The following is a 9,417-nucleotide window of genomic DNA, read 5'->3' as shown; positions in this document are numbered from 1 at the left end:
ACACTTTATGGCCTTAAGACTGTAACTTTTGTAACCAAATAAAACCCCTTTTTAAAAGCTGATCCATTTCTGGTGTTTTGCAATCTGGCAGTATTAGCAAACCAGAACACAGACTAATTTGGAATTAATTTCTTCTTTATATTTAGCTACACCTTTTAAACTGCCTTGGTATCATATTGCATTTGGTTGGGTAATTGAGGTTGATCTCTAAGCAAATGGGAACCAGAATAGATCCAAATACTCAGTTCAAAGTTGAAGGTATAAAGAAAAACAAACAGAAATCCTGGAGCATATCTGTGAGACTCTCCTTAAAGCAAGATGGAAGGGTGCGGGAGCCTAAGATGGAGGAACAAATCTGGTGCTCTTGGATAGAGAGAAAGCTGTTGAGAAGATGGCTGGACTCTGCTATCTGGGGCTGATAACTAGTAATCCTCTTGAAAGATATGAAAATTTTCAATGTCCTGATAGACAAGCAGAGGACCTTGTTCTCAGACAAAACTCAAACATCTGTATTCACTTTCCTTTGAATCTCTGGCCTTATCTTCTCTCCTCCCCAGTCCCTTACCCATAGTTTGGGGATTCAGTCCAAATTTAGGGCCCTTGTGGGACTTGTAGTCAGTTATAATAAGAAGACGGAGTTTGGTACTCAATGAGTACACAAGTACTCAACCAGCCAGCCCCAGGACACACGTCTTAAATATTTCTTGATTCAGGACTATGCTTGTCAAACACTTCCCACTTCAAAGTCCACCCACTGTAACCACGATACCCACTCCAGGCTTCCCTGCTACCAGCCACTTCACTTGAAAGTCTTTAAAACATTTCAATTTAGAAGTTTTTGGAAGATAATCAGGGTATGTAACTAGGTATTCACAAGGCACAGGCCCAAATTTTAGGATAAAGAAATTATACAGCATTATATTCTCCCTCCCTGCCCCCGGCCCATCTCCTCTCCCTCTCTCAATTTTAAGTTTCTTCTTGGTGAATATGCTCTCAGCCTTCCATAAACCTGAAAGAAGCAGTGTGATTGATTACCTAAGGTGCATTCTGAAGCCAAGGCTTCCTGGTTTCCACAGAATTCTGACATCCTGAGTCACAAGGATAAGAGGAGTAATTTACATGTCCATACTTCCAATGCTTTTGCCTGTGGCCCACCTTCATCCACCCCCTCCTGTGGGCTGACTGCCAAGAGAGGCTTCTTGATGATGTGGATATTCTAACTCAATTAGCAGAAATGAAAGGAACAAAGGAAACCTATTTTGCAGTTGGCTGGTCATTCAAAGCCATCCTACCTTAAAGTGTCAGCTAATTGAGAGATGTGGGAGAGAGGGATTTTGCTTGAGTGCTTAGATCTTATTATCAGAACTCTTTGTGATAATTAATGTTGTATTTCAACAAAATAAATGAGAAACATATTATATGCCCAATTTTATTTGAAGAGTGAATTTCTATCACTTTCACTCTAACCAGACATTAGTTCATAATGTCTAAAATCATGGGAACAATTAAATCCCAAATTAGTGTTCTCTCAATTAATCACTGACCAATTATCCTTAATTTCCTTGTGATCTTTAAAGCTGTAATAATCCTTAAATAGATTCTAACTCTCAATTTGTAAATAGGTGGGAAGCTGAGAGAATTAGGTATGTTTGAAAAAACACAATTGGAAGATAGCCAATGATTACAGATTTTTAAATGCAGAGAAAGTAGCTGTTCTGTTTTCTGGAAGAAAAGGCATAAACAAGCAAAAGCAGCACTCACCATGACAGCATTGGTTAAAATTTACTGAACACTTACTATGTGCCAGGCACTTCTTAAAGCATTGTACACTGATTATATCTTATATACCTCACAGTCACAAAGGGATGCTTGCTATCCAAATTTTTCACATGAGAAAAAATGCACAAAGAGGTTAAATGGCTGGCTCAAAGTCGTACAAATAAAAACAGAACCAGAATTTCTTCTTAAACAGTCTCACTAGGGAGCCCAAATCTATAACTATTATGCAACTCTTACAAGAAATATAAGACCACAAATATCCTTGGGCATCAATAAATACCAGTAATGAGAAAACACACTAGATGATTAAAGGAATGCAAAGAGACTAGGCGATAACTCAGTCTCTAGGAATAAATTATGAAACCATTCTGTCACCAGATTGAAGGCACAGATCATTCATATATAGCCTATTTTTAAAGAACTAAAAGGAGAGGTATAATTTTGGTAGATAGGAACTACAGTGAGGTAAACACACACACAAACAAGGGTTTGGAAATAAGGCTTCCCTCTGAAAACTAACCAAGTAAAAGCCAGCCACATGGATATGGAGTAGGCTGAAAGGCACAAAGGACTGTCGTCCAGGTATGACAACAGAATATGCACACACCCAACATGCCAATCAATGTTGAATGGAGACCAGCCAGGGGAAGGGGAAGAAAGAGTGTGTTCCAGGCAGAAGGGACAATGTGTGCAAAGGCTAGGAGGTGAGAAAGTGCACAATGTGGTCAGAGAACTTTAAAAAGTTCAATATGACCAAGGCAGGCTGTTGAATGGCCTTTTCTGACATGCTGACTTTGGATTTTATCCCAAATGCAGTGGGAAGGCAGCTATTGAAGTGTCTTAAGGCAGATGTGAGAGGACTCACAGTTTAGGAAGATCTCTTTGACTGCAGAGTGAATTGGAGCTGTCCCCACCCTCACTCGCAACCCTACAGCAGAGGCAAGAAGACCATTTAGGAGGCTGCTGCAGTTACACAGGAGGGAGACAGCCTGGGCAAGGTTGGCAGAAGCAGCAACAAGGAGGAGTGAACTGATGAGAGATACTTCAGAGGTAGAATGGGGGTGAGGCACATGGGGGTGAGGCAGAAGAGGGAGTGTGGCTTGGGCAATGGAGTGGATTGCTGATGGCCTTCACTCCTCTTAGTAGAGGAGGAGGAACAGGGTTGAGGAGAAAGTTGAGGAGCACAGTTTGAGAAACGTTGAGTTAGAGAAGCCAGTGAGTTCAAATGGAACTCGTCAGTGAGCAGTTGATTGTTTGGGTCTGGAGTTCAGATGAGAAGTCTGTACTGGGAAATAAAGATATGAGTGCCATCTTTCTACAGAAGTTCAAGGGCAGATCAACTAGCTAGAGGAAGCCAAACCTTTAAAATGTAGGTGGGATCTTTGTTGCTCAGATGTGGCCCTCTCTCTTTAGCTAAGCCAACTTGGCAGATGAAATTACTGCCCTCCCCCAACATGGGATCTGACACCCAGGGGAGTGAATCTCCCTGGCAATGTGGAATATGACTCCCAGGGAGGAATCTGGACCTGGCATCCTGGGATGGAGAACATCTTCTTGACCAAAAGGGGGATGTGAAAGGAAATGAAATAAGCTTCAGTGGCAGAGAGATTCCAAAAGGAGCTGAGAGGTCACTCTGGTGGGCACTCTTATGCACAATATAGATAACCCTTTTTAGGTTCTAATGAATTGGAATAGCTAGCGATAAATACCTGAAACTATCAAACTACAACCCAGAACCCTTGAATCTTGAAGACAATTGTATAAAAATGTAGGTTATGAGGGGTGACAGTGTGATTGGGAAAGCCATAAGGACCACACTCCCCTTTGTCCAGTGTATGGGTGGATGAGTAGAAAAATGGGGGCAAAAAAAAAAGTCACCTGGTGTTCTTTTTTACTTTAATTGTTCTTTTTCACTTTAATTTTTATTCTTATTATTTTTGTGTGTGTGGTAATGAAAATGTTCAAAAATTAATTTTGGTGATGAATGCACAGCTATATAATGGTACTGTGAACAATTGAATGTACACTTTGTATGACTGCATGGTATGTGAATATATCTCAGTAAAATTGAATTTTAAAAAAGACCATATTAGAAATTGAAACTGAAAAAAAAAATGTAGGTGGGAAACAGGAGAAAATTGGCAGGTTCAGACAGCAGAGGCCAAATGTGTATTATATGGTGTGGAAAAGGAGGAAGACTTTTTAATGCTCCAAAGTAAACATTATTTCTTTCCTTACTATGTGGTTTCCTATTTACTGTGTCCCTGTGTTTCCAAGGATGTGGTGGGTTGGATGGCTGTCATTCTTTTACTATTTCTCTATCCTTTGGGCCTTTGAGGATTCTTGGTGCTCCTACCTCCTTTGGGGAAAATTGTTTTCTTTTCCTTTTTTTTTTCCTTTTCCAGGCTGTCTGTGCAGTTCTGTCTGCCAGAGCCTACCAGTGGGGACTTCCTAGACATGAACATTAAGAGGCAGCATAATATAGTGATGAAAAGCATGGGTTTTGGAGACAATACAGACGCTACCTCCACTAATTTCTAACTGTGTGCACTTTGGCAAAGTTGCTGAACTTCTGTGAATCTCTGTTTCCTCATCTCTAAACTAATACCTATCCCCAATTAGATTTTGTGAAGATTGAAATAGATGACACATAGAAAGTTTCATCACATTTGTTTTTGTTATTATTGCTATTATTTTAATTTTTATTATTTCTGCTCCAGGACAAGATGTTGCCTGCTACTCTAGGCTTTATGACAGGTATCAGGAGGAAGAAAGAGTACCTGAGAAGCATACTGTCTCCATGATCTTTGTACTTTCTGTACAAGGAAGAAGCCACAAGGCTCGTCTCAGCCTGATGGAGCAGTTGTCTACTACAACATATGATATTGGAAATTCACACATTTCGGCAGATTGGTTTGGAGTCCCAGAATCCTTCTTGATGAAATTTTGATTATATTGTCAGCCAATGAACCAGTTATAGACTCACACTGTAAAGTAAAATTAAAATAGATGAAAGACATTTTATGGAGTTTCAGGGCCCCTGAGACCCTAGATCCAAATAACAGAAAGACACTTCTCCACATAGTAGTCATGATTGTCATGGTTACCTAATGGTTCAGATGATTCACAAGTGCACTCTGATCTCTTATAAAACAGTGTTTGCATTTCAAACAAATACACATTTTTCAAAATTCCCTTCTAAAAACATTTGATTCAAATGGGGAAAGTGGAATTGAAGTCTAGGGAAGTTGATACTTGGAATAACTAACTGATTTTGCTGCAGGAATTTCAATAAGAAATATTTTACTAGAGCTGTAAGTGTACAGCTATAAAACCTAAACTTCAACAAACAAATTCAGGGTTTGATTACATGGAGCATTTTTTTAGGAATAATGGCTTTTCATTTTCTTATTACCACCAGCTCTATCACTGGCCCAAATCTACCTACATATTCTTCTTAAGTTTTATCACCTTTATCACCAACTATTAGGATAAACAAAGCTTAAAAGCATTCCAACCAAGTGGTATGTTCTTAGCTGCAGCATAACAGCACTCTTTTTATTAGAGAAGTTACAGGTTTACAGAAAAATCATGCAGAAAATAGAGAGCTCCTATATACCCCTCCTATTATTAACATTTGCATAATGTGGTATATTTGCTACACATGATGAAATAATATTATTATAATTGTACTATTTTTTAAATACTTTATTTATGAAAAAACAAAAAATGTTTCTAGACAAAACAAAAGAAGGAATAGGAAAAACAAATATAATTGTACTATTAACTATAGTCCTTCTTTTACATTAGGGTTTTCTGTTGGAATTGTACAGTCCTATGGTCCTTTTTTTTTTTGTTTTACATTTTTGTTCTAGTAACATATATACAACCTAAAATTTCCCCTTTTAACCGCATTCAAATATATAATACAGTACAGACCATAACATTCACAATGTTGAGCTACCATCATCACTATCCCTTACCAAAACTTTCCATTACCACAAATAGAAACATTAAGTCCCGATTCCCTAACCCCACCCCAGCACCTGATAGCCTATATTCTGTTTCTGACTCTATGAATTTGCTTATTCTAATTATTTCATAACAGTGAGATCATAAAATATTTTTATCTTTTTGGGTCTGGTTTATTTCATTCAACATGATGTCTTCAAGATTCGTCCATATTGTCAAAAGTATCAGAACTTTATTCCTATATACAGCTGAATAATATTCCAACATTTATACCACACTTTGTTTATCCATTCATTGACTGATGGACACTTGGTTTGCTTTGATCTTTAGAAAATAATGAATAACGCTGCTATGAACATAGTATGCAAATACCTGTTGGAGTGTCTGTTTTCATTCTTTTGGGTATACACCTAGAAGTGGGATTGCTGGGTCATATGGTAATTCTATATTTAACTTTCTGTGTAATCACCAAATGGTTTTCTACAGTGGTTGCACAATTTTACATTCCCACCAACAAAGAATAAGTGTTACTATTTCTGGACCTCTCTGACACTTGTAATTTTCCATTTATTTAATAGTGGCCATTCTAATGAGTGTGAAATGGTATCTCATTTTGGTTTTGATTTACATTTTCCTAATGTCTCATAACTGAGCCTCATTGCATGGGCTTTTAGGCCATTTGTATTTCTTCTTTGGAGAAATGTCTATTCAAGTCTTTTGCCCATTTCTTAATTGGGTTGTTTGTCTCCTTGTTGGGTTATAGGATTTCTTTATATATACTTGATACTAAAGGCTTATCAGATATGTAGCTTCCAAATATTTTCTCCCATTCAGTATACTGTCCTTTTACTCTCATGATAAAGTCCTTTGATGCACAAAAGTTTTTAACTTGTATGAGATCCCATTTATCTATTTTTTCTTTTGTTGCTCATGCTTTGGGTGTAAGGTCTAAGAAACCATTGCCTAACACAAGGTTTTGAAGGTGCTTCCCTATGTTTTCTTCCCTCTCTTTCTTATACTTTTGGTTCTTATATTTAGAATCATGATCCATTTTCAGTTGATTTTTGTATATGGTGTTAGGTAGAGTTCCACATTCATTCTTTTGCATATGGACATCTGGTTTTCCCAGCACTAGTTGTTGAAGAGACTATTCTTTCCCAATTGAGCGAACCTGGCAGCCTTGTCCAAGATCATCTGACCATAGATGTGAGGATTGAGTTCTGAAATCTCAAGTTCAATCCATTACTCTATATTTCTGTGCTTGTGCCAGCACCATGCTGTTTTGTGTAATAAGTTTTAAGAATTGGAAATGTGAGTCTTCCAACTTCATTCTTCTTTTTCAAGATGGATATGGCCATGTGGAACCACTTACACTTCCATATAAATTCGATGATTGGCTTTTCCATTTCTGTGACGAAAGCTTTTGTTATTTTGATTGGGATTGCATTGAATCTGTAAACTCCTTTGGGTTGAAATGACTTCTTTTTTTTTTTTTTTTATCTTCTAGGAGTTTTATGGTACTTTCTTTTATATTGAGATCTTTGGTCCATTTTGAGTTAATTTTTGTGTAGGGGGTGAGGTAGGGGTCCTCTCTCATTCTTTTGGATATGGATATCCAACTCTCCCAGCCCCATTTGTTGAAAAGACCATTATGACTCAGTTCAGTGACTTTGGGGGCCTTATCAAAGATCAGTCGGCCATAGATCTGAGGGTCTATCTCTGAATTCTCAATTCGATTCCATTGATCTATATGTCTATCTTTGTGCCAGTACCATGCTGTTTTGGCAACTGTGGCTTTATAATAAGCTTCAAAGTCAGGGAGTGTAAGTCCTCCCACTTCGTTTTTCTTTTTTAGAGTGTCTTTAGCAATTCGAGGCATTTTCCCGTTCCAAATAAATTTGATAACTAGCTTTTCCAAGTCTGCAAAGTAGGTTGTTGGAATTTTCATTGGGATTGCACTGAATCTGTAGATGAGTTTGGGTAGAATTGACATCTTAATGACATTTAGTCTTCCTATCCATGAACATGGAATATTTTTCCATCTTTTAAGGTCCCCTTCTATTTCTTTTAGTAGAGTTATGTAGTTTTCTTTGTATAGGTCTTTTACATCTTTAGTTAAGTTTATTCCTAGGTACTTGATTTTTTTAGTTGCTATTGAAAATGGTATCTTTTTCTTGAGTGTCTCTTCAGTTTGTTCATTTCTAGCATATAGAAGCATTACTGACGTATGTGCATTAATCTTGTATCCCGCTACTTTGCTAAATTTGTTTATTAGCTCTAGTAGCTGTATCGTCGATTTCTCAGGGTTTTCTAGATATAAGATCATATCATCTGCAAACAATGACAGTTTTACTTCTTCTTTTCCAATTTGGATGCCTTTTATTTCTCTGTCTTGCCAGATTGCCCTGGCTAGCACTTCCAGCACAATGTTGAATAACAGTGGTGACAGCGGGCATCCTTGTTTGTTCCTGATCTTAGAGGGAAGGCTTTCAGTCTCTCACCATTGAGTACTATGCTGGCTGTGGGTTTTTCATATATGCTCTTTATCATGTTGAGGAAGTTTCCTTCAATTCCTACCTTTTGAAGTGTTTTTATCAAAAACGGATGTTGGATTTTGTCAAATGCTTTTTCAGCATCTATTGAGATGATCAATTGATTTTTCCCTTTTGACTTGTTAATGTGTTGTAATACATTGATTGATTTTCTTATGTTGAACCATCCTTGCATGCCTGGAATGAACCCCACTTGGTCATGGTGTATGATTTTTTTAATGTGTCTTTGGATTCGATTTGCAAGTATTTTGTTGAGGATTTTTGCATCTATATTCATTAGGGAGATTGGCCGGTAGTTTTCCTTTTTTGTAGCATCTTTGCTTGCTTTTGGTATTAGATTGATGTTAGCTTCACAAAATGAGTTAGGTAGTGTTCCATTTTCTTCAATGTTTTGAAAGAGTTTGAGTAAGACTGGTGTCAGTTCTTTCTGGAAAGTTTGGTAGAATTCCCCTGTGAAGCCATCTGGCCCTGGGCATTTATTTGTGGGAAGATTTTTGATGATTGATTGGATCTCTTTGCTTGTGATGGTTTGGTTGAGGTCTTCTATTTCCTCTCTGGTCAGTCTAGGTTGTTCATATGTTTCCAGGAAACTGTCCATTTCCTCTACATTATCCAGTTTGTTGCCATACAGTTGTTCATAGTATCCTCTTATAATTTTTTTAATTTCTTCACGATCTGCAGTTATGTCACCTTTTTCATTCATTATTTTGTTTATATGGGTCTTCTCTCTTTTTGATTTTGTCAGTCTAGCTAGGGGCTTGTCAATCTTGTTGATCTTCTCAAAGAACCAACTTTTGGTGATATTTATCCTCTCTATTATTTTTTTGTTCTCTATGTCATTTATTTCTGCTTTAATCCTTGTTATTTCTTTTCTTCTACTTGGTTTAGGATTGGTTTGCTGTTCATTTTCTAGCTTCTTCAGCTGATCCATTAGTTCTTTCATTTTGGCTCTTTCTTCCTTTTTAATATATGCGTTTAGTGCTATAAATTTCCCCCTTAGCACTGCTTTTGCTGCATCCCATAGGTTTTGGTATGTTGTGTTCTCATTTTCATTCATCTCTATATATTTAGTAATTTCTCTTGCTATTTCTTCTTTAACCCACTGATTGTTTAG

Source organism: Choloepus didactylus, chromosome X (assembly GCF_015220235.1).
Source record: "Choloepus didactylus isolate mChoDid1 chromosome X, mChoDid1.pri, whole genome shotgun sequence".
NCBI lineage: Eukaryota > Metazoa > Chordata > Mammalia > Pilosa > Megalonychidae > Choloepus > Choloepus didactylus.
Note: the sequence above shows the minus strand (reverse complement) of the source record.